The sequence below is a fragment of the Triticum aestivum genome, chromosome 5B (genome assembly GCF_018294505.1).
Source record: "Triticum aestivum cultivar Chinese Spring chromosome 5B, IWGSC CS RefSeq v2.1, whole genome shotgun sequence".
Taxonomy (NCBI): domain Eukaryota; kingdom Viridiplantae; phylum Streptophyta; class Magnoliopsida; order Poales; family Poaceae; genus Triticum; species Triticum aestivum.
In genome coordinates, this window is record NC_057807.1 from 699,007,823 (window position 1) to 699,034,708 (window position 26,886).

The window sequence follows — 26,886 nt, forward strand, 5'->3', positions numbered from 1 at the left end:
TTGAATAATTTGAATTAAAACTTAATTTGTGGTAACTTACTTTGCAATCTAGGACAATATGGATTTGATCAACAATAGAAAAATAGAACATGTATTGTCAATACAGGTTTGGACTAAACTATCAAAAGAAAAAAAATGAAGCAAAACTCTTGCAAATTTAGGGGCTAGTATTACTCCTCCTAGTATTTTCAAGATTCAGTGCCATCAAATGTACTCCATCAAAAACAGAATCAAAAACATAATGTGCGAGTAGTAGTGGATATTTATTGCCTATGCTGATTATTCACTTCACAATGTTATCTAGTACTCCATCAAAGACAGCGTGGCATGCTTGATGTGATGTAACTAATCTTTGTGCCATAATCTTTGCCATTTTAGAAATGCACTAATTAAATTTACAGGAGTATCTTGATCTTTAAAAGTGCAGTCCTAACTTGAATATTTTAAATGCTATTGAGACAATACTAATTTCAGAGTTCATAGTTCATGAATGAATTTAGAGACAGTAAAAATCTTACTGAAAACAAAATGCATCTTAATGCCTTCTTGAAACTGCACATGCCCTGAAATGCATTACCTTCAGATTGCTACTGCTCCCTATTATCTAAATTGGCTCCAGGGATGCAAGCTATTCCTGTGAAGATCCTATACACCATTAAAAGAATAAACAATAACAGTTATGATGAATGGAAGAATATCTGGTATTAGTAGAATGAAGACTGAACTGAAAAATTGCTAACCTCATCAGTTGCAAAACACTGACAGTTCACTGTTTTCCAATATAATCCCTAAAACTGAACTTTCCAGGTACATCACGAGTCTTCATGACTTTGGATAATGTAACCATAAGTGGCTAGAAGTCCCACCAAACAAACACTAGAAAACCTGAACAACAAGCAAACGGAAATTAGTAATGCAGGAACACCTGGTACTAGTCGCAACATAGCAGTGAATTTCAAGAAACAATGTGCATCCAGAGGAAATGAATGATGCATAAACCCAACAACTCTGATCTTTGCATGAAGAAGATCACCACAAGCACACTGCAAGTTCACAAATAGCACAGGTGATGGATTGTGATGAAGCAAACATGTGTCAGGTTGGCATCCCTCCATCACTCAACCTGAATAATGCTCCAAAGGGCAGGAATCCTCTCTCGAAGGGCAGGTTGCAGTTGCAACACAGCAAGCAACAAGTAGGAATTTCATCAATTGGACATGATACATCTCAAATATCAGAGCAAGCATAGATCAAGCAACAGAGATTCAGAGAAAGTTGGATTAACAGTGTAGAAATCTAAAAGAATGGTGAGAGAATAGGAACCCAACGAAGATAATGAGGAATCCCTCACTCACTCACCGTCAGGGTCGAAGAAGAAGACCTGGCGTGTGCGGCCGTCGGGCTGGGTCTTCTCGAACAGCTCGGTGCCGCGGGTCATGAGCCTGGTGACGAGGGAGCGATGAGGAGGGCTCCTTCTCGACGTCCGACGACGTGGCGGCGGCGACGGTCAGCGAGACACTGCGGGGACGGCAATGGCCGAGCTGCGGTGTGGCGAGCCCGCGACGAGGGAGGGGCGACGAGGAGGCCCACAAGCTCTTGATGTTGGCCGAGCTGCCTTTAGGTTGTTGGTGGTGGTCCGGATCCGGCGCCTCCGGGCTCTCCGACGGCGGTTCCGACGCAGCCGGAGCAGAGCGCGGCGGTATCTGGGAAAATCCAAGATTTTTTTGAGTAAGGGGGAGCTTGGGGAGGCAGGCGAGCGGCAACTGCGGTGGCGGAGCAGGAGGCAACTGTGGCAGGAGAGCGGGGGAGCAGGGGAGCTGCGGCGGTGGGAAGAGGGGCAGCTGCGGCGGCGGGGAGCAGCGAGGCTGCGGCGGCGGAGAGCAGCGCAGCTGCTGCTTCTGTCGGAAGACGAGGACGAGGATCGCGGGTTTGGTCGGGAGAAACTGGAGGTTTTTTTTTTGCAAAAATGCCGCAGCGACATGTTTTTCGGGACGGAGGGAGTATGAGCCTAATTGGTTTGGTGCCAATAATTGGCATGCCAACTGTTGGCACATCTAAAAATTTGACACTCAATTAGTTGGCTATCAATTAGTTCTTTCTCACCTCTCAAAAAGTTGCTAATTTTTGGCAATTTTTAGTTTGGCTTGCCAAATATTGGCAATGCCAAACTTTGGCAACGAACCAATTAGCCTCTATATTTGGAAGGTGACTGCCTTGTTTCTCTAACACAGCACGGCACATCACGAGGATTCTTCTTCTCCTCCGTGTCTGTCGATGCCCACTCTCGAGAGCTCCAATCCACTAAAAAATCCACTCCAATCCGACACATCCACCATCTAATCAGCCACCAAATCGAAGCTAACCATGCATCTCATCGACTAGCAGCAGCACGCCGGAGGGGATCGAGGAGGAGGCGGCCGCCGGATCCATCGAGCTGGCCGCGCGGCTGACCCAGACCGACGGCCACACGCCGGAGGTGGGGAGCGGAGCGCCGGAGGGAGGATGAGGGGCCGCATCCCCGGAGCAGGAGGCCGTCCCCACGGGCGCGTCTCAGCGATTGGTTCCGGCTAGGGTTCCAACCAACAGATCGGCCCCCGAATCCCAGCCATGGAGTCGCCGCCACACAAGCTCAACGTCGGCCGAGATGAGGACCGAATCAGCGCGCTCACCGACGACCTCCTCCTCGGAATCCTCGAGCGCCTCGACCTGCGCGACGCGGTCCGCGCCGGCGCAGTCTCCACGCGGTGGCGGCACCTCCCCCATCGGCTCTCGCGCGTGCGCCTCGACGTCCGCCAGTTCCGCCGCGCCACGCTGGTGGAGACCATGGACGCGTTCACGGGCGCTTTGCTCTCCGTGTTTCCTCCGGCCGAGGGCAACTGTGAATGCCAGCGCGGCTATGCCATCAAGGCCCTCCGCCTCTCCTTCTATCCTTTGATCCATCACCTGTGCTACATCGGCCCTGCCGTCCAGGACGTGGTCAGCCGTGGCAAGACCGAATGTCTCGAATTTTGGATATCCCTGCCGAGTGCGGAATACACTACCCGGCAGCTCGCTGACTTCGGCCGGCAATTCATGATCTTCTCCGGTGCTTACAAGGTCGCTTTCCGGTGGCTCACAAGGCTATTCCTCAAGGGCCTTGCGTTCTTGGGCGCTGACATCACTGACCTAATTAGCGCTTGCGATAAGCTCAAGTGCCTCACCCTGAGATCCTGCAGACTAGTTGATCGGCACTCTGTGCTCAAGATTGACACACCGTGTTCTGGGCTCCAGGAGCTTCAGTTCATCCACTTTGTGTGCATGCGGATCGAGCTCATCTCTGTCCCCAAGCTCAGTAAAGTGCACTGCCATTTGTACTCCGAGAACCCTCTGGTTCGCTTTGGCTATGTTCCAGAGCTTCGCGAAGTCAGTCTCACTTGTCATGCCAAGGCGTGGCAGGCACCATTCATGCTGAGCGAGTGCTTGTCAAGGAGTGCAACGAACCTGTCGAATGTGCATCTCAATTTTTGCCACGAAATGGTAAAGCTAATTTCAATGTAGTACCATTTAAATTTCTTCTGCACACATACCATATGTTCGGCAGTGTATTTGTGTTCTTCCTTATGCAGATTTGGATTCAACCGGAACATCCGAAGCAGCTTACTGCTATATTTAGAAATCTGGCTGCCATGTTTCTTTCTGGTATTTTCCCTGAGTGTGATCTGAGCTGGACCTTTTTTATCCTTGGAAGCTGCACCTGCCCTGCAGAAGTTTACAGTGAGCCTGTTACTCCATCTTCTTTTTAATTTAATCCACATCTTAGCCTGGATATGACTCCGTCTTGACAAGTTTACTGATATTCAGCATTAACAACACATCAGCAAGTTAATCAGATTTCTGATCACTCGCCGACTCTAATCTATCAGAAATATTAGAAGTGGTGCATACAGTCGCATAATAATTGGTATATATGGAACAAATGGATTGTATTGTATATGAATGATAGTGCAATGCAAACGGAAGTTCTGATGCTCCATTTAAGTTTTGTAGAGGGACAATGTCCATGCAAGATGAAAAAACTCATGTTGGATCATACCTCATGTTAGAGATATCCGAAGCACAATTTCTTTAAGGCGGTAAGGCGAGGCAAGGCACTTGGGGGGGGGGGGGGGGGTGCCTGACTGCCTAAGCGTGCTAAGGCATAAAGCAAGGCGATGCCTTAGAGAGTTCTTAGAAGTAGAATAGAGCAGAAGCTGGTTCTTGCTGCTGGCTGCTGTCTTGGAGAGGTGCTGGTTGCTTGCTGCTGTCCTGGAGAGGAGGGAAGAAGCTGCAGGAGAGGGAGGGGGAGGAGGAACTGCAGGAGAGTCAGGGGAGGAGGATCTGCCGGAGAGGAGGGGGAGAAAAGCTCAGATCCAGCCGCGAGAGGAGGGGGTTGGGGAAAACTTGGCTAGAGCTCTCTCTCCCCCTGCTAGTAACTGTTGGCGCCCAGACTCTGTTTCCCACCCCTTTCTTCCCGCACAGAGCTCTGTTTCCCGCCTGAACTCCCAGCCCTGTCCGAGGCATCTTCATTTGCCTAAGGCGAGAATGGTGCCTAGGCGGACGCCTTACGCATGCACGTAAGGCAAGGCCGACGCCTTGTGACCTGGGGGCGCCCTGACGCCTAAGGCGACGCCTTAGGGACGCCTTAAAAACAATGGCAAAGCATATTCACTTGTCTTACTTTGCCTATGATTAAGCTCATGAAAGGTCGTCCAAAAACTCTACACGGGCTTAATCTTAGGTTAGATACTAGTTGTGTTACAAATTTTAGAATGGCTGATATATTTAGGCCCTGTTCGGCAACCCGCCGGCTCCTTAAAATACGTGGAGCTGCGGAGTGGAGGAACTACAGCTCCATCCTTTTTAACTACAGCTCCGTCAGCTCCCGGAGCGGAGCGGCAGACTGGAGGGACTCCGAACAGGGCGTTAGTTTCAATTGCTGTTACATTGTCCTGCATGGGTTGGTATGATGTTTAATTACATGCCTTACTTATTTTGTGTGTCCTTCCATGAAGTTATCTCGAACACGACTATGTGCCAAAACGCCCGAGGACAATGCCGAGAAGACCAACGTTGTGTGGGGACCATCCAAGGATTTCAAGCACTTCAACTTGAAGACACTCACAATTCAAGGGTTCGAGGAGGAAGAAAAGGTGACAAACTATATAAGCCTAGTCATGGAACGAGCTGTGGGGTTAAAGAGAATCGTGCTGCTCGGTGAATTCCCATGCAAGGACTGCAACGACTGTGAAAGAAAATGCCAGGTGGATGAAGCTAGCAGGCGTCGGGTTAAGGAACAACTTGCCCATGGATCCTCCTCTTCCGTGGAGTTAATTATCTGCTGAAGGATATGGTGAAGTAATGATGAGTCTCATAGTGCTCACAGGCTCGCAGCAGCTAGAGTGATGACTGTACGAGGCGCATCCAGGCCTAATTTTATTTTCTAGGTATTATTAATTGCCTGAGAATGCTTGATTGGTGTGGACCTTGAAGTTTAAGTAAATTATGTGTGTACTGCAATCTATGCATGCTTTTCCCTTTCAATTTACCGAGAACTTACCTACCTACTGTATGCTGTTTTGTTTACCTGCTGGGTGGGCAACATTCAAATTCTGCACTTGCTGAGGTTAAATAGACTTTGCCCACACACATCTTGCACTTAGAAATTCCGTTCTGTGAGGGTGCCATTCAAATTATTATGTTGAGTTCTGCTCTTTTCATATTGCTCACGGAAAATGGGCAGCAGGAGAGGCAGCATGCCTTTAGCAGTAATCTACAGTTTGGTCCAATATACTCCCTCTGTAACAGAATATATGATCTAATATACTCCCTCTGTAACAGAATATATGATCTAATACTAAAAGGCGTCTTATATGCAAAACTGAAAAGCGTCTTATATTCTGGTACAGGAGGAATATAAGACGTTTTTCTTTAGCAGTAATCCACCTATTTCAGACATACAGTATGTCAGCATTTCACAACACATAGCATACTGCCACAACAAACTCTATCGATAAATTTTTTTAAATCTTAATTCTAGCAGGAACAGTAGTGATATTCAGAGGTAGCATTCTCCATATGCATCCGAGGTGTCGTCAATCGTCCTCCCTCATGCATATTCCTGTTATCACCATCAGCAATATGGATGAGTCAATTGATTGCTGCCAGCAACAAAGCGGCTACCAATGCAAGGTGCAGTTTAGAACCAGCAGGGGCTACCAATTGATTGCCTTCAGGGTTTAGGTGGGCGCTCAAATGAATGTATGTGGTTTGTAAATAAAAGAGAGCAATGTCAGAGTTCTGTTAACATTTCTCCATAAAAAAAAATCAGCCTTTATTCTTTGGATATTTCTTCATGGTAGTTCATACTAACATCAAAATACCGAAGATTTCTGAATAAAAAGGGAATGCTGGTCAGACCTTTGAAATAGTTCATACAAATATTGCCTTGAGATGTACTCCCTCCGTTCGGAACTACTTGTCGCGAAAATGGATGTATCTAGATGTATTTTAGTTCTAGATACATTCATTTCCGAGACAAGTAATTCCGAACGGAGGGAGTATTGCTCAAATGATCTTTTAATCCGTAGAATTTTTTTATCGTATTTGAGAAATCAATAGTATTCTATTTTGTGTAAATTGCAAACTGAAATAAGTCTAAAGGGTTCAACATTGTCTTCTTCAGAGATACAAGGTCGCATAGTTTCTTGTGAACTCGACTGGATTGGTGTCTCCTGAGTACGTGGGTAAATCAATTGCACGAAACTTCTTGGGGGTATATATGCAGCAAGGCTTGCTGGCTGGAAGGGCAAGCTACTTACCAAGTTTGGTCGCCTTGGCATTGTTCAACTCGGTGTTAACCTTTCTTTCTAATTCTAATTAAATAAGGTGCTGAAATCATTTTCAAGTCAAAAGCAAAAACTAAAACTTCACACGTAGTTCAAAATGAACATTGATAATCCAGTAATGAAATACAGCGAACCAACATAGGTTATTATGAAATTTGTTTCCTCCTCTCATATGCCAAAATTAATTCCAAAACCTTTGGGATTAATTTGAGCAACTCCAGTAAAATATATTAGAAATATAAGGTGCCGGCGTCATGATCGGTGGAGGTGAGGGTTTTGAGAGAGGCAAAATTTCGAGGCTTTGCGGGGATGAAGGAGACGTGGCCTTCCTTCCCTGTCTGTGTGGGTTGCTCACGGGTCGCAGCAATCAACCAAGTCCAATTCCGAGCTGGGATTCTGATTTGTAACACTGTTGTGCCATTACTTAAAAAGAATAGCTTCTCTAAAAAACAAAAGCAGAATAGTTGTCCCAACAAAAAGCTAAATCACATTAGCGCTTACGTATTCCATATAAAACTAGATATCCCAAATGTTAAATCTTCTTTTAATCAAATGTGCTATCCTTTCTTCTGTTGAGAGCATTGCAGTATTTCCTTCTTACACAGATGTACCTTTGCATTTCATACATACAAATAAATTACCAAAAAAGGAAGAACTGTTATGCTGAATGCCCAAGTGTCACACTTATCTATTACAACTTCGGCATGAATCCATATTTATTTATTTTTTCTTTATTGATATTCTATTTTTGCATCTTTGGTCACCCCATTTCTTGAGCTGACAACATATTATGGTTTCTTTGTCTATCCAGGTTCGCAAGCACGAAAAGTTGAAAACCAAAAAACTAGAAGTTATAATGGTGTGTACAATGCCCTAACAAGATGAAAGTTTTTAGTTGGCGAATTGCCCACACAGTTGTTTACCCACTGGCGATGAAATTTGAGAATGTGTCAAATCAGAATTCAGCATCGGCCTGAACCTTTTTTTAGAATTAAACAGTGGCTGCTACAATGGCCATGGTGTGTATGTATTCCTGGACAATGAAGCATATGAAACTGATACATAACCATACAAGAAGCACCATCTAGCACTCTCAAAGTTTCCAACACTTGTCTCCTCGCAGTATACACAATTCCACCCCGGTGTTGTTAAAGTTCTTCTCTTCTTTGGCCGTTGCCAGGATCCAATCTCTCCCTGTTACCTCCTAGTACTTGACCCATGTTGCCTCCTAGTACTTGACATGTAGTACTATTTCGGTTCGCAAGGATAATTTTAAGATTTATCTGCCATCGTTATGTCTTGGCCTAAAGAAAAAGCAGCAAAAGTCTGAACATGCCCTATCGTCTGCTGATCATTTGAACCTCCTCTGGGAGGAGAGTTCAGAGATTGGACCAAAGGGAGAGAAAACCGTACAGTTCTCCAAAAAAGATATGCCAGCAAACAATTCCTTTCTCAAATAAAACTAAGCATTAAAAGATGGTTTTAGCCGAGCTCATATAATTATGTTACAACAAGGGCAACAAGATCCAGTAATCTTAAATAGGAAACAAAAAAAGAGAACTAAAATCAGCCACAAAGATTACTGCAGTAACATTATGTTGCTCAAAAAGTACTCATTTGCTGCAGTAGCATAACCTGACATGTAATGCTAGTTCAGCACTTCAGTTCACAAGGTTAGTTATGATTTACAGCCAAACCATGCACAAGACATCATCATCTCTTGATCGGCAGATAATCCTAGCTCAGGACATGCCCTCATACTCTGCTGATCATCCGAACCTCCTCTGGGAGAGAATTTGAGGTTGGACTAAAGCAGGGAGAGCAAACTATACAGTTCTTTAAATGGTAGTACATGCAGATACATATAGGATCACCCTTGCACAATTTCTTTTTATCAAACTGACTCACAAAAGTCCAAATTCGCAATAAAAATTAGGCATATACATTTTGTGAAAACACAAATTAGCAGATTTGATCACGTAAATTTGCATGTAAATGCTTTACTACCCTATGTACATGAGTGATTCTTTTTAGAACATTTTGAAACTTCACGGTTCTCAGATTTTTTAAACTGTCCAAGCGAGCTTGGCTTCAGCCATTCCATGTTGAGCACCCTGCCCTTCAGCATACTGATTTTTTTCGATACGTGCATATGCCATAATGGAGATGATAACTTACTGAAGCCTCAGGTATACCCAGAACAGCAAGCAATTATCTAGCAATGTGTACTAATAAGATCCGAATACGAGGAACGGGTGAATGCAGAAAAACAGCCAACTCAAAAGACAATTCATTTTTTTCATGAAGGATGAACAATATTAACTAGCTATCAGGCATTTGGAACAGAGCCATACTTCATCCAAATATAAAGAAGTGTGTGTTCATGATTTTTGAGAAAAATATCTTATCTAAGGAAATCTGTGAATATCAAAGCAGTTGCAATGATCACTGTAGCAGTGCCTCTTATAAAACATATGAACATCTTCATCTCACTAGATGGACATTGCAGTCTACTATTATGTGCACTGCAGGCCAAAAAAATGCAACAAATAACGAACTACTCAAGATCTTCATTCAATTTTGTTGAGCTAGCGAAGCAAAATAAAAGCTTACAAGATCTTCAGGCAGCAATATCTGTAGTTCCCTGAACATATAACTCAAGATTCAGTTTACATCTTATACTCGCCAGTAACATTGCTTTGCTAAAAATGAACACTAACCAAATTCACTAAATTAATTAAGGCATATCAGTGAGCCAGCATGAAGAAACTATCGTCATCTCTACTTCTCTAGAGCGAGACAAACAACTAGTTGTAGACATGTCATCATTATCAACTCGTCAAAGTTCAAAAGTAACTCCTTGGAGAGATGAATTTGGAGAGTTGGGAGAGCAAACTGTAGAGTGTAGAGTTTTCAGAATGATAAGAAAAAGCATCCGTCTGCAGATGCATTTTCCAGCAAATTAAACAACAGAGCACATGGTTCATACTGCAGCAGCAAGAATTGGAGGTTCATTACAAGATACTCCATTCACCCAATTACACGCGCCAACGACATGGGGAAACTATCAAGCTGACTGACAAAAGCGAAAAACAATATGAGAAATCAAGCAAGCACCACCGAACCAAAAGAGCTACTAAATAGTGACATAATTCACCACAAGACCCCTTTCGCCTCCAAGCTTGTCATCTTTCTTGTTGATGAGAGTGGCATCCTAACCTGAGCATATTCAACCATACCTTGTCAATGTGCTGCGTCACAGGGAGTGGGCGTCGCCCTTTTCTGCATACATAGATTTGTCGATGTGATTCCAAAAAGGGGATGACATGATACGATATAAATAGCCACTTAAGTAAGCATACTAAGATGTAATTACGTAGCACTCAAAGTTTGGTTGGGAACATTTGAAATGTAACTTGATATCTGATCAGCAATGTTTTTAAGGCGGTAAGGTGACCTAAGGCGAGCACCCACCGCCCTGACGCCTGAGGGGGGATGCCTAACACTACCGGAACAGGGCCCTATGCCGACGGCCACCGTCGGCCTTGTCAGGGCTATGCCGACAGCCATGTCCAGGCCGTCGGCGTAATAAAGCCGTCGGGCTATCCAGACATATGCCGGCGGCGACGTCGGCCCAGAAAGGCCGTCGGCTTACCCAAACTTACGCCTACAGCGGCTGTCGACATATCTTGGCCGTCGGCATAGTTGCGGGCCCGGCGATCCCGCCGTGCCGTGCGGCTAACGACGTCCGATCTATGCCGACGGCCGAGGCGGGAGGCCATCGGCATAGATGCCCTTAGCACGTCATCGATCCGAGGCGCACCGACCACCACCTATGCCGACGGCTGCCGTCGGCATAGATGCCACATCATCGATCCGCAGCGCGCCGGCCATCTGCCCTATGCCGCATCTATGCCGACGGCTTTGCCGTCGGCATAGTTTTTTTTCCTTTTTCCTTTTTTCCTTTTTTTCTTTTTTTCATATCTATATTTTTTTCATAGTTTTTTTTCTTTTGTTTACCACGTCATCGATCTTTTTATCATAGTTCCCTTATCCACTTCCCGGTCACCCCCTCCACTTGTTATTTTTTTCTTTTTTTCATAGCTATATTTTATGTTTTCTTAAATATTATTATTTGACTAACTTACATATAGTACGTGTTGACAACTGGGTGGTGTTGTGGCATGTCCGAAGAGGCGGTACGCGTCTCCGGTGCGTGGCCTCCCTCACGGACGGCGCCGCCGCCCGAACTTGGAGCGGGGAAACGGACGCGTCGGGTCTACACGGAGTGGATTTAGCTGTGGGTTTGGCCCGGATATTGCTCCCCGGTGTCCCTCTCGGCCGACCCGACACAACCGGGTGGAGAGGTCCACTGGTCAAAGCCCGTCCGTGGGAAGTCAAAGGGCTAGATCTCGTGGTGAAACGCTAAAGGATTAGGCGGGACGGGGGCCCTGGGGGTAGCAATGCCACCGGAGCGTCGTACCGGGCCCTCATACATGCGGGGTGGTGTTGTGGCATGTCCGAAGAGGCGACACGCGTCTCCGGGGCGTGGCCCCCCTCATGGACGGCCCCGCCACCGGCACCGGTAGGGGGGAAACGGACGCGTCGGGTGTCCACGGAGTGGATGTAGCTGTGAGTTTGGCCCGGATGTTGCTCCCGGGTGTCCCTATGGGCCGAACTAACACAACCGGCTGGAGAGGTCCACTGGTCAAAGCCCGTCCATGGGAAGTCAAAGGGCTAGATCTCGTGGTCAACCGCTCTAGGGTTAGGCGGGACGGGGGCCCTGGGGGGGTAGCTATGCCACCGGAGCATCATACCGGGCCCTCATACATGCGGGATGGTGTTGTGGCATGTCCGAAGAGGCGGCACGCATCTCCGGGGTGTGGCCCCATCACGGACGGCGCCGCCGCCGGCATCTGGAGGGGGGGAACGGATGCGTCTGGTCTACATGGAGTGGATTTAGCTGTGGGTTTGGCCCGGATGTTGCTCCCCGGTGTCCCTCTGGGCCGACCCGACACAACCGGGTGGAGAGATCCACTGGTCAAAGCCCGTCCGTGCAAAGTCAAAGGGCTAGATCCCGTGGTCAACCGCTCCAGGGTTAGGCGGGGCGGGGGCCCTGGGGGTAGCAATGCCACCGGAGCGTCGTACCGGGCCCTGATACATGCGGGGTGGTGTTGTGGCTTGTCCGAAGAGGTGGAACGCGTCTCCGGGGTGTGGCCACCGTCACGGACGGCGCCGCCGCCGGCACCTGGAGGGGGGAAACGGACGCGTCGGGTCTACACGGAGTGGATGTAGCTGTGGGTTTGGCCCGGATGTTGCTCCCCGGTGTCCCTCTGGGCCGATCCGACACAACCGGGTGGAGAGATCCACTGGTCAAAGCCCGTCCGTGGGAAGTCAAAGGGCTAGATCCCGTGGTCAACCGCTCCAGGGTTAGGCGGGGCGAGGGCCCTGGGGGGGTAGCAATGCCACCGGAGCGTCGTACCGGGCCCTGATACATGCGGGGTGGTGTTGTGGCATGTCCAAAGAGGTGGCACGCGTCTCCGGGGTGTGGCCACCGTCACGGACGGCGCTGCCGCCGGCACCTGCAGGGGGGAAACAGACGCGTCGGGTCTACACGGAGTGGATTTAGCTGTGGGTTTGGCCCGGATGTTGCTCCCCGGTGTCCCTCTGGGCCGACCCGACACAACCAGGTGGAGAGGTCCACTGGTCAAAGCCCGTCCATGGGAAGTCAAAGGGCTAGATCTCGTGGTCAAACGCTACAGGATTAGGCGGGACGGGGGCCCTGGGGGTAGCAATGCCACCGGAGCGTCACACCGGGCCCTCATACATGCGGGGTGGTGTTGTGGCATGTCCGAAGAGGCGACACGCGTCTCCGGGGCGTGGCCCCCCTCACGGACGGCCATGCCGCCGGCACCGGGAGGGGGGAAACGGACGCGTCGGGTCTACACGGAGTGGATGTAGCTGTGGGTTTGGCCCGGATGTTGCTCCCCGGTGTCCCTCTGGGCCGACCCGACACAACCGGGTGGAGAGATCCACTGGTCAAAGCCCGTCCGTGGGAAGTCAAAGGGCTAGATCCCGTGGTCAACCGCTCCAGGGTTAGGCGGGGCGGGGGCCCTGGGGGGTAGCAATGCCACCGGAGCGTCGTACCGGGCCCTGATACATGCGGGGTGGTGTTGTGGCTTGTCCGAAGAGGTGGAACGCGTCTCCGGGGTGTGGCCACCGTCACGGACGGCGCCGCCGCCGGCACCTGGAGGGGGGAAACGGACGCGTCGGGTCTACACGGAGTGGATTTAGCTGTGGGTTTGGCCCGGATGTTGCTCCCCGGTGTCCCTCTGGGCCGACCCGACACAACCGGGTGGAGAGGTCCACTGGTCAAAGCCCGTCCGTGGGAAGTCAAAGGGCTAGATCTCGTGGTCAAACGCTACAGGATTAGGCGGGACGGGGGCCCTGGGGGTAGCAATGCCACCGGAGCGTCGCACCGGGCCCTCATACATGCGGGGTGGTGTTGTGGCATGTCCGAAGAGGCGACACGCATCTCCGGGGTGTGCCCCCCGTCACGGATGTCGCCGCCGCCGGCACCTGGAGGGGGGAAACAGACGCGTCGGGTCTAGACGGAGTGGATTTAGCTGTGGGTTTGGCCCGGATGTTGCTCCCCTGGTGTCCCTCTGGGCCGACCCGACACAACCGGGTGGAGAGGTCCACTAGTCAAAGCCCGTCCGTGCAAAGTCAAAGGGCTAGATCCCGTGGTCAACCGCTCCAGGGTTAGGCGGGACGGGGGCCGTTGGGGGCGGGGGGTAGCAATGCCGCCGGAGCATTGCACCGGGCCCTGATACATGTGGGGTGGTGTTGTGGCATGTCCGAAGAGGCGACACGCGTCTCCGGGGCGTGGCCCCCCTCACGGACGGCCACGCCGCCGGCACCGGGAGGGGGAAACGGACGCGTCGGGTCTACACGGAGTGGATTTAGCTGTGAGTTTGGCCCGGATGTTGCTCCCCGGTGTCCCTCTGGGCTGAACTAACACAACCGGCTGGAGAGGTCCACTGGTCAAAGCCCGTCCGTGGGAAGTCAAAGGGCTAGATCCCGTGGTCAACCGCTCCAGGGTTAGGCGGGACGGGGGCCGTGGGGGGGGGGGTAGCAATGCCACCGGAGCGTCGTACCGGGCCCTCATACATGCAGGGTGGTGTTGTGGCATGTCCGAAGAGGCGACACACGTCTCCGGGGCGTGGCCCCCCTCACGGACGGCCATGCCGCCGGCACCGGGAGGGGGGAAACGGACGCGTCGGGTCTACACGGAGTGGATTTAGCTATGGGTTTGGCCCGGATGTTGCTCCCCGGTGTCCCTCTGGGCCGACCCGACACAACCGGGTGGAGAGGTCCACTGGTCAAAGCCCGTCCGTGGGAAGTCAAAGGGCTAGATCTCGTGGTCAAACGCTACAGGATTAGGCGGGACGGGGGCCCTGGGGGTAGCAATGCCACCAGAGCGTCGCATCGGCCCCTCATGCATGCGGGGTGGTGTTGTGGCATGTCCGAAGAGGCGACACGCATCTCCGGGGTGTGCCCCCCGTCACGGACGTCGCTGCCGCCGGCACCTGGAGGGGGGAAACGGACGCGTCGGGTCTACACGGAGTGGATTTAGCTGTGGGTTTGGCGCGGATGTTGCTCCCCGGTGTCCCTCTGGGCCGACCCGACACAACCGGGTGGAGAAGTCCACTGGTCAAAGCCCGTCCGTGGGAAGTCAAAGGGCTAGATCTCGTGGTCAAACGCCACAGGATTAGGCGGGACGGGGGCCCTGGGGGTAGCAATGCCACCGGAGCGTCGCACTGGGCCCTCATACATGCGGGGTGGTGTTGTGGCATGTCCAAAGAGGCGACACACATCTCCGGGGTGTGCCCCCCGTCACGGACGTCGCCGCCGCCGGAACCCGGAGGGGGGAAACAGACGCGTCGGGTCTACACGGAGTGGATTTAGCTGTGGGTTTGGCCCGGATGTTGCTCCCCGGTGTCCCTCTGGGCCGACCAGACACAACCGGGTGGAGTGGTCCACTGGTCAAAGCCAGTCCGTGCAAAGTCAAAGGGCTAGATCCCGTGGTCAACCGCTCCAGGGTTAGGCGGGACGGGGGCCGTTGGGGGGCGGTAGCAATGCCGCCGGAGCATCACACCGGGCCCTGATACATGCGGGGTGGTGTTGTGGCATGTCCGAAGAGGCGACACGCGTCTCCGGGGCGTGGCCCCCCTCACGGACGGCCACGCCGCCGGCACCGGGGGGGGGGGGGAAACGGACGCGTCGGGTCTACACGGAGTGGATTTAGCTGTGAGTTTGGCCCGAATGTTGCTCCCCGGTGTCCCTCTGGGCTGAACTAACACAACCGGCTGGAGAGGTCCACTGGTCAAAACCCGTCCGTGGGAAGTCAAAGGGCTAGATCCCGTGGTCAACCGCTCCAGGGTTAGGCAGGACGGGGGCCGTGGGGGGGGGGTAGCAATGCCGCCGGAGCATCGCACCGGGCCCTGATACATGCGGGTGGTGTTGTGGCATGTCCGAAGAGGCGACACGCGTCTCCGGGGCGTGCCCCCCTCACAGACGGCCATGCCGCCGGCACCTGGAGGGGGGAAACTGCCGCGTCGGGTCTACACAGAGTGGATTTAGCTGTGGGTTTGGCCCGGATGTTGCTCCCCGGTGTCCCTCTGGGCCGACCCGACACAACCGGGTGGAGAGGTCCACTGGTCAAAGCCCGTCCGTGCAAAGTCAAAGGAGGGGGGGGGTAGCAATGCCACCGGAGCGTCGTACTGGGCCGTCATACATGCGGGGTGGTGTTGTGGCATGTCCGAAGAAGCGACACGCGTCTCCGGTGCGTGGCCCCCCTTACGAACTGCGATGACACGGTAGTAGACGTTCTGCGGTAACGGTGCGGTGTGAAGGGGGGAAACGGTAGTAGACGGATCAGGCACTCGCATAGTCACCGGATCAGGCACTCGGTAACGGTACCCCTCAGTCAGTTGCTCTCCTATGTATCACCTTTCGCTAGACCATTGAAAATATTTATATCATAAAGAAATGTTGCCCTCCTCAATTAATTTCGAAATATTTTAACACAATGTACATTTTTTGTTAGTACAATTTAGCAAATATTTATATCATAAAGAAATGTTGCTGACCATAGAAAAAATTTGGTCCAGAAAAAAAATGTTGCTGACCATGTATCATCTTCAATATAATTATATACCATGTATAATTCAAAATAAAAAAAAATAAAAAAAATAAAAAAAATATATGCCTACGGCTAAGCCGTCGGCATAGGTGCCACGTGGCGCCTTGACCTATGCCGACGGCTTAGCCGTCGGCATATGTCCCTTATCCATATCGCCGCGCGGGGCGCCCCCGTCCACTCCTTCTCCTCCTATCCCGACCCCCCGCGCCTCCCAACCCTCATCGCCGCCGCCGCGCGCCTCCACACCCGCGCCGCCGCCGGATTCTCCCCCGCCCCCTGCCGCTGCCCACTCTCCTCACCCGCGCCCCCGCCGCCCCACCGTCGCCGCCGCCCCACCGTCGCCGCCGCCCCATCCCACCCCACCTCTCGTCCCCTGCCGCCGCCCCTTCTTGCTCCAGCCGGCGCCGCCCTCGCTCCAGCCTCCCCCGCCCTTCCTCACTCCAGCCGGCCCCGCCCCTCCCTCCTCGACCCCGGCCGCCCTGCGTGGACGCCGCCCCGGCCCAGCTCCGCCCTAGCCTGGCCGGCCCCCTGCTGGTCCGACCGGCCGGCCCCCTGCTGGTCCGACCGGCCGACCTTCCCGGCCGGCCCAGCTCCGCCCCGGCCCTCCCCTCACCTCCACCGCCGGCCCCTGCCTCCAACTCCACCACCGTGACGCCTCTCTGCCCGGTGAGCTAACACTCCTTTTTTTTCCATTTTTTTGCATTATTTAGCTATTGTTCGATGTATGAATGAATGCATGGATGGATTTTGGATGTTGTTAGGTTGCTAGATGGATGAATGTTGTATATGTATCTTAGATGGATGGAGGAATCTTGGCAAAATGAGTTATTTTGCTACGGTTAGGTTGCTAGATGGATGAATCTCGGCAAAATGAATTATCATAGTTAAAAAAGCAACTTGAGTCACTTAGTTCATAAAATTGTTAACGAAGATTTTATTTTCAGTTTGTGATGTTGTTAAGTAGCTATGTGAGATGTGCTTCAAATTTGGGATACGATAAGCGGTTATTTCATCATGATGATCTTGCTAAAAAATTGATGTGTCAATGCTTAATGTGAGGTGATGACCTAAAATGCGATATGATAAGTGCTTCCAAATTTGACAGTTGACAAAATATGATTTTTCTTTATAGTTTAAAGTGTCAATGCTTAATGTGATGTGATGACCTAATTTTTTTCACTCGGTGTAAATAACAGGATTTGTGGTGTTCCATCTTCGTGGAGTGATCGTCGACGTTGGAGGTGTTGGTCCACGATCGTCCCTCTCCTTTGATCGACTACATCGGAGGGTGAGCAACAATTCCATGACCTCGTCCACTTTTTTTCCATGTCACTAGATTGAATTTTCACATCAAGTCGCGTAACCTAGGTCTCCCGTCCGAAAGGGTTGCAACGATAAATATGCATTCAATTGCATATTTATCACCGCAGCTCTTTCGGATTGTCCAGCGCTTTCCACGGACAGCCCGAGGATGTGTAGATTGGGTACGTTGTTCATGCTCTACCCCGTTCCGAGACAGGATTTCGGCGGCGCCTCCCTGTTGTTCTCCGGATGCACATTCTCTCGGCATTTTGCCGAGACGTGTATTTGGAGAACAGCGGGGAGGTGCTGCCGAAATTTTGTCTCGGAATGGGGTAGAGCATGGACCGTACTCAATCTACACATTCTCGGGTGGGATTAGGACCCATCTTTACCTATTAGAGATGTAGGTGGATTAAATGTCAACCTTGTAAAAAATAAAATATTGATGTGGGTAATTTAAATGAATCCTTAATTTTGTTGTGTGGGTTCCAATAAAGCAGAGATGGCAGATAATCAGTGGATGTATAGTGGGTTTTTCCGTCGGAATCAAGTAACAACAGAGTGGGTCGAGAAAACTGATGTGTTTTTGAAAGAGATATTCCGTAGTCCAATGAGGATGGTGCCAGAATGCCCGTGTGCCAGATGTAAGAGACGTATCCGCAGAGATAAGAGTGCGATGACTAAGCACCTTCGCACGCATGGATTTATGCCCAACTTTAATATGCCGATAAACTTTGCCCAGCGGGACCGTGGTAGAGAGGATGTGATACGACAACGCGTCGCTGGTTATGAGGACGATGGGGTTAGAGACATGCTAGATGATGTCTTTGCTGCACAGCCGACACCTCCGTCACATTCAGCGAATGAACCGGAGGAGCCGGAGGAAACCGCAAAGGCCTTCCTGGAAATCTTGGCCTCGTCAAAGAAACCTCTCTATGAGGGTGCCAAGCTGTCTGTGCTGGATGCCATCTCGCAACTGGTGGAAGTGAAGGCTGAGTACGGCTGTAGCCGAGGTTGCTTCGAAGCATTTCTGGGAGTATGGGCTAACAGCCTGCCCGAGGGCCATGAATTGCCGAAAACCCTGTACGGTACGAAGAAAATCATGAAGGCGCTCTCCATGGACTATGAGAAAATACATGTTTGTCCAAAGAATTGCCTTTTGTTTAGGCATGAGTATGCGGATGACAACTACTGTAGGAAGTGCGGTTCCTCTCGGTATATTGAGGTGGTCGATAAGCATGGTCAGAAGCGGCAGCTAAAAATCCCTGTGAAGGTTCTTCGGTATCTTGATTTTATAAAAAGACTGCAGCGCCTTTTCATCACCGAGGAGTCTGCCAAAATGATGAAGTGGCACAAGGAAGGGAAAAGGTACAATCCAAAAAAAATTGTACATACATCAGAAGGTGAAGCATGGAAGTCATTCGATATAAAGTACCCGGAGGAAGCAGCCGAGGCTGGGAATGTCAGAATTGCTATAACAGGTGATGGGTTCAATCCATATGGTATGTCGTCTAATCCATACAGCTGCTGGCCCATATTTGTTATTCCGCTCAATCTCCCTCCCGGCGCCATAATGCAACGCAAGACCATGTTCCTGTCGCTTATAATTCCGGGGCCTGAATATCCAGGGAAGAATTTGAGTGTGTTTATGCAGCCGTTGGTGGATGATTTGCACCATTCTTGGTACTTCCCGAGGTTGACATACGACCGGCATCTGCAGAAAAATTTCTTGATGAAAGTTTGGCTACAGTATTGCATGCATGACTTTCCCGGCTATGCCCTGTTCTGCGGATGGTGTACAAGTGGAAAGATGCCTTGCCCAGTGTGCATGCAGGCCTTGATTTTCATTTGGCTGAAGAAGGGTGGCAAGTATGTTGCCTTTGACCAACATAGGAGGGTCTTCTTCGATGCCCTCCTATGCTGATGCAGCTTCTGAGTCTGAGGAGGAGGAGTATATTCCTGATGTCGAGGAAGAGGAGGCCGAGGAGGAGGAGGCCGAGGAGGAGGAGGCCGAGGAGGAGGAGGCCGAGGAGGGCGAGGAGGGTGGAGGGGAGGTTGACCCCGAGTTGTGGGGTGACTTGCGACCGGGTGCTCCGCAGGGGTGGCTGCGTGGTAATGCCGGAGTACCTACACCACCTTCTATCGAGGCGCACAAGTGGCTCATTGAACCTGCGGGGACAGAGTAAGTGCATCTCAATCATACTTTCAACACATGACAACATTTTTTTATTGTACACATGGCAACCCTTTGATTCTTTTGCAGTAACTGGATCCTTCACGGAAAGGGCCGTAAACCGAACGGCCTTCTCACTGTCCTGTTGAAGCAGTTTTGGCCTGGCCTATTCTGCCCGCGGCCAGACAGGGACCCACAGCTGCGTGTTTTGGCCACAAGCTGGGCCCACTACGAGGCTTGCAGCAACGCGGAGTACGGGACGGCCGCTAAGGCCGTGATCACCAAATTTTGGGTAAGTTCCCTTTTGAATCACTTGTCTTTAGTTTCGTTCATAGTTTATCATTGAATCACTCAAATCATGCCTTGTTTCCTTCTGGTTTATGCATGATTGCAGCAACTCTATAGAGTTCTTGATGAGCACAAGGCCAGAGCCGACGTGGTCTTACTTGCGTCTGCAAAGAAGAAAGCTCGTCAGTTGCAGTACGAGGTGCGTTGGGTTGCCGTCTCACAGTACTACCACATCTACCTGCAACAAAAGATGACCAAAACTCAAGCACAGAGGCAAAAAATTACCATGAGCAGGGAGCAGTTCATGATGGTAACTATTACTGACTTTTCATTGTTTCAAGGAGTCAACTATATGTTTCGTGCTCACATGTCATGCTTCCAAAATTTGCATAGGTTGTTCCTCGTTGGTGCTATGGAAGGCATGACGGATGGGCGTGTTTGGTGGATAGGTGGGTCGGTGACGATCCAGAGTTTGTTGCCAAGAGCATCAAGGCCCGGGCTAACCGTGGAAAAGACGGGACACACGGCCAAGGAAACAGGAACCACTGGGGCTTCAAGGCCATGAAGGTATATCTATATGAAAGATGCATTTTGGTTCTTCTTTACCGTCATGTTCTTATGTATGGCTAACTTCTGTTTGACGTTGCAGGAGGACAAGTTGCAGAGGCCGCTCTCAGACATGGAGTCGTGGAAGCTGGCCCGCGAGCGGAGTGATCGCAAGGAGGGCGAGAGCCAGTACTACGGCAACACCGAGAAACACCTGCAGTCTTACACTCAGAACTATCAGAAGTTGCATCCGGATGTTCCCGTTCCTGAGGTCGCCCAGTCTCAGATCGACGACACGGCGGTGGTGGCCATCCAGGGTAAGTCCCATGGCCGGTATCCGTGTTTCGATGGCTTGGTCACTCCGTCGATCTCGTACACACGGCTTCGAGCTACCAACCCGAGCCCGTTAGAGAGTACGGGGCGTTCGCAGCCTCCCTTAGTCCGCCAACGTGCTGTAAGTACTTCCCCTTATCTTCTTTGTCTCTATCTTTCTTAGTTTATTTTCATCACTGCCCACTTAGAAACAACCTCAATTTTGTAGGCATATCAGACCTTTCTCGAGCATAGGCATATTGAGGTGAGGGAGTACTTGCAACGAGTGAAGGCAAATGATGATTACAGCCATCAAGTGATGGCGGTTAGTTTTGCCCTCTTAAACCAAGCTCAAATTTGCACTTTCATTCCTTCTAACTTTGTTGATCACGGCTTGTTTCTAAGTGGACTTGTTTAACTAACATCCAGGCTATGTTGGCGTCTTGGACTAACCGCACGGAGCCACCACAAGTTGGACCCCCACCACCACCTGCGGGAGACGCCCCACACATTCCCACGTTCGAGGAATGGCTGGCACTAGGCGGTGATACTCCGGTTAGTAAATTTTCCTAACTAATGACAAACTAGTTCTCGTTCATTCAACACTATCATGTCATATTTACCGTTAGAATCTTCTTTCAAACACGTAGGGGACCGGTGGCTCGACTCCTGCTACGTCGACCCCAGTCACTCCGATCTGGGAGAGTGATGGTGGTCGCGGTGGCGGTTTTGGCGGAGGAGGACTTGGCGGTGGCGGTTTTGGCGGAGGTGGACTTGGTGGTGGTTTTGGCGGAGGTGGACTCGGTGGTGGTGGAGGTGGTTTTGGAGGAGGTGGACTCGGTGGTGGTGGTGGTTTTGGAGGAGGTGGACTCGGTGGTGCTTGATGTCGATGATGATTCCGTGTATGCGGCCGTTGTGCCATGTCTTTCATGTTTCAACTTTTATGATGTTTCATGTCTTGCACTACTCTTATGTTCGTGGACTTTCGCCGGTGATGATCTTTAGATGATGAACTTGACTATGTTTAAATGATGTTGATGAACTGTCATATTTCATATTATTCTGTTTTGAAATGTTGTCAAATGAATTGGAAAAGAGAAAACAGGGAATAAAAAAAAAACTATGCCTACGGCAAAGCCGTCGGCATAGATAAATTCAGGAGCCACCAGGAGGCGACACGTGGCACAGCTATGCCTACGGCCAAGCCGTCGGCATAGATTTATATCTATGCCGACGGCTTGGCCGTAGGCATAGCCATGCCACCAGGTTACACCAGGAGGCGACACGTGGCTGGGCTATGCCTACGGCAAAGCCGTCGGCATAGATTAAACCTATGCCGACGGCTTTGCCGTAGGCATAGCCCTGCCACGTGTCGCCTCCTGGCCTGCCAGCAGTTTGACGGTGCTGTCCGTTGCCGTCAGACGGAAAACTACGCCGACGGCTAAACTATGCCGACGGCTGCGCCAGGGCCGTCGGCATAGACCCCTATGCCAACGGCATTATTATGCCGACGGTCTGACAGGAGTACGCTGACGTAATACTGACGGCTCTATGCCGACGGCTGCCGTCGGCATAGGTCTATGTTGACGGCCTAGGGGCCTATGCCGACGGCCCGTGGCCGTAGGCATAGACCGCGAGTCCGGTAGTGTAAGTGCTTAAAGTGGGCATAATTGCAAGGCGCTGCCAGGGCGCCATGCCGCCTAAGTGTCCAAGGCGGGATGCTTTAAAACAATGCTGAATACATTGTTTTGTTTGTTCCACTAACTTATATGGAGTATTTCTTAACATTTGTCCCCTGCTCACAATAAAGTGCTATACCTTAAAAACCATACTGATTAGAGATTCATTGTTTTGTTTCTTCTACTAACTTATATGGAGTATTACTTAACAGTTGTCCCCAAATCAGAACAATGGACATATAAATAAAACTATACCTTGTGGATTGTAGAAACTCATGTATGGAATCAAAGAACGGAAAATTTCTCTCTTCCATATCTTCTTCCATCGCTGTGACTTGACATTAATCTCGTAGATGCCCAGGTCTGTGGTCACGAAAACGGTATCACTGCCCTCCACAGATCCAACCAGTATAAGGCTAATTTCCTCGGGATTTTAGATGGGTAGAAGGCTCCTGAGATTGGTAATTCTACATTGACTCCATGACGCAACTCTGTTGGAGTCCATCAGTCTTGACCATATGTAGAGGGTTAGCTCATCCACATGTGCAAACCCCAAGCGGCTATCCTCCATCGCCATGAGGATAAGGGGCACCGGCAATGTGAGAATACTGAACCGGTGCATCAATGAGTGATAAGCTATTAGAGGTCAAGTTGTACATGAGAATTTCTGCACTGTCGTCATCAACATACTTAAGCATGAAGTGAAGTGCTCCTTGGACAAGGAGAGGGGGCATTGGCTTGATGAATGCATCGGCTGGAAGATGAAGATCAGGGCATGGCTTGACCCACTCATCGAATTGAGGGACGGGCTTGCTCCAGTCACCGGTATCTGGCAAGGACACACAGGCGCGTGCAACACAACCATCATCACCATCCTCATCCAGGCCGACAAAGACCAGCTGGAAGGGAGCCGCGTGACAAGTGCGGTGGTCACAGCCGCTCACGGCACAGAGCACGGCGGCGGCGCAGCTGTTGTCCGAGATCCAGGGGACGGGTAGCTCCCTCCAGCAGCCGGGCATGGGGTCCCAAACGACGAGCGCCGTAGGTAACTGATATGCAACCCCAAGGAGGACGCGGCCATGGCGGCAGTCCAAGGCAGTGTAGTAAATGTTCCCCCATTCGTCGTCGGGAATGCGCGCGCCAAACTTGGTGGTGGACGTGAAGTGTGGGATGGGGTCTTTTACCTTGGGGTGGGAGCCGTAGTGCCAGGTATGAAGGAAACCCAGCATGGGGGGAGCTCCGTGGTGCTCGTGGTAGCGACCGCGGAAGCGAGGGGACGAGAGGAGGCCGAGCCAGAGCTTGCTGGCGAGGGAGGCGCGCAGAAGGTGCGCGGGCTCGTCCGGCGGGAGGCGGAGGAAGATCTCCTCGAGGAGCTCGTCCGGCAGCGATGGCGGAGGCGGAGGCGGAGGCGAGGGTTTCAGTCGGGAGGGGATCGATGTGGATGTGGAGTGGAGTTGAGTTGTGCGTGGGTGGGCCGCGGGGAGCCTCCGACAGGTGGGACCGCCGATCGGTCAATTCCATTTCCTTCCGATTTTTGGGGTTCACAGAGTTCCACAACCTCCCTCTGAGGATTCTGCTTTTATCTTTGGCTGATCGAGTTTATATATAAGCTGCTCGAGTTTTTGCAATTAAGGAAATATATGCTGGCCGGGTGATAGTGATGATCCATAACCTCGCCTCGTCGTTGTTGGTGCTAGGACGAGTCGATGGCATCATGTCGTAGGCGTGCGCCACCTCCTCCGCGGTGGCAAACGTGTCGAGCCACCTCTTCTATCACTTATCTAGATTTGGGATCTTCGTTGCCCAAGTTTCTATGGTCGCTACTGCATGCCTCGGTACTTTGGCGGTGGCAGCTGCTACATGGAGGCTTGAGGATGCCATGGCGGCCCGAATCAGAGGTCCGAAGGCGGAGCGAGCACTCGTTCTGGCTCCTTGTCGATGAGCTTTTGACAGCTAGATGCGTCGATTACAGCGAAGGCAGTCGGCGGACGAATCAAATTGTGGTGGTGGTGGTGGTGGGGGGTAGGCAAGGGCTGCGGGGTGCACGTGGGCATGTGTGATGGTCATCGGAGGCAGGTTCAATGTTAAAAAATTAATCATATTAAAAAACATGTTTTTTAAATTATTCATAGATTTCAGAAAAAAACTCACAAACTTAATCTTCGTGGACTTTAAATATATTAGCCAATTCAACACCCTTAGGACATGTCCAACGCGGACCCTCAAAACCACATGCATACGTCTGGACTGCGTTGACCTAACGTGCTATGCCATCCGACGTATGCCTGTATCCGTTCGCTCGGCGATCTGGATGCACCTTTTCTAGCAAACCACGTCCACGTGGTCCGGGGAGGGGGGGGGGGGGGGTTTGTGGGCGTCCAGAGCGCTGTCACGTCCGCTTTTGACTGCCCTGCCCCACCCAAACTCCCTCCCTCGCCAGGCGCGTTTCATACCATTATTTTACAATTTTCATATACTTTTATCAACAATTCATATTATTTTGGGGATTAACATATTGGTCTAGTGCACATTACCAGTTCCTGTTTTTTTGCATGTTTTTGTATTTCGCAAAATCCATATCAAACAAAGTCCAAACATGATAAAAAGTTACAGTAATTTTTTTTGTATTTCGCATGTTTTTGTATTTCACCATACCAGTCAAACGCAAAAAGTCTAAAATTTTGGTTGTCATGATAATACAGTGTAGCTATCTACCGAACTAAGCCAGCAGAGAGACCGATAACTGAATTAAGCCATCACTGCGCTCGATGCTGCGGATGGCCTCGATGTCCTCCGGATCGTCGGCGAAGTACTACTGCGTCGTGATCTAACAGGAGTGTGCGGCGACCACTCCATGGGCTCACCAATGACACATCCGACGTCGAGCATGCGGTGACTTGGCCTGGCGCCGAGCAGGTCGCGCGAGGTGCTCTTCATGGATGGGGGTGGCATCGCGATGAGAGCGGTCGTGGAGGATGCGTGGGCGACACCTAGAAGGGAGACGGGGCTAAGAAGGACGGTGGCGGGGCAGCGAGGGTTTCTGTCAGAGAAGAATACTAGCACTAGTAGAAAAGGGGACAATGGTCCAGGCCGGTCCAGCCCATTAGTCCCGGTTCAATCCAGAACCGGGACCAATGGGGGCATCGGACCCGGTTCGTGAGCCCCGGGGGCCGGCCGGGCCACGTGGTACATTGGTCCCTGTTCGTCTGGACCTTTTGGTCCCGGTTGGTGGGACGAACCGGGACCAATGTGCCTTGCTCCTGGCCCATCATCATTGGTCCCGGTTGGGGGAATGAACCGGGACCAAAGGCTCCCCTGTAGTCCCGGTTCATGCCACGAACCGGGACCAATTAATTGCCTATATATACCCCGCGAGCAGAGCACTCTCACTGCTCTGTTTTTCGTGGCCGGCGAGGAGAGAGCTTTGTGTTGCTCTAGCTCACCTCCTATGCACACGAGGTGTTCGATGGAATGCCCGAGCCACACTCCTTAAGCTTTCTCCTCTCCAAGCTCCACCTCCAAGCTCCATTTTTCTCAATATTTGTCTAGGTTTAGTGGTCCGTCACGTCCTGTCCCCGTCTTCACCACCGTCGATCGCCCGCGCGATCTCGTCGCCGGCACCACCGTGGTGAGCCTCTTGTTCTTATCTTCTTTCTCAAAGGAAAAAAAACTCTTACTTGTATGTTTATATAGATACTTGTATAATTTTCTTACTTTTATTATTGCATCTTATATAGTGCGATGGTTTTGGTATCCGCCCCCGTCCGCCCTCGTCCTGTCTATGATTCAGATGTGGTATATATTATCTTTTCATAACTATTGGTTCATTTATTGTTTATGACAATTATGCCGACCAACGTGACATAGATTTTATTTATGTAGGAGGTTGTTGAACCGGAAATTCCAACCGACCCTATTGTCGAGAGGTTAAATTTAGTTGAAGAAGAAAACAATTTGTTGATGGAAAAAACTAGAAAAATTGAGGAGGAGAAGATGATATTGGAGTTGCATGTTGCGGATGTCGTCGATGATCACAAGATCAAGATGGATGCAATGCGCTTGAAGATTAGAAAGATTAGAAAATATGCCATTCATACCGAGGCTTGGTATCATTATGCCGTTGGATCAGTTGTTACATTGGTTGCGATTATGATCGCATTTGTTTTCGCATTGAAATGTTTTACATAGTTTCAGTATATGGTTTAATTGATTTAGATGCTCTGCAGAGCTTTATGTTGTTAGATGAGAACTATGTATGTACTTTGGTTTTAATGTGATGATGAACTTCTATTAATTTTGTCACTTAATTATATAATGCACGCAGATGAACCGGCAATGGATGTATGGTTCAAGACACACCTCCGAGTACATTAAGGGCGTGCATGATTTTCTCGAAGTGGCTGAGGCAAACAAGCAGAATAGTTTTATGTGTTGTCCATGCCCTGTATGTGGGAATACAAAGTCTTACTCTGACCGGAAAATCCTCCACACCCACCTGCTTTACAAGGGTTTCATGCC

The 26,886-nt window shown here is 50.6% G+C and overlaps 1 pseudogene; it reads left to right on the forward strand.

The window, feature by feature from the left end:
- The first annotated feature begins 2,185 nt into the window (after positions 1–2,185).
- LOC123114339 (uncharacterized) lies at positions 2,186–5,559 on the forward strand (annotated as a pseudogene).
- The last annotated feature ends 21,327 nt before the right edge of the window (positions 5,560–26,886 follow it).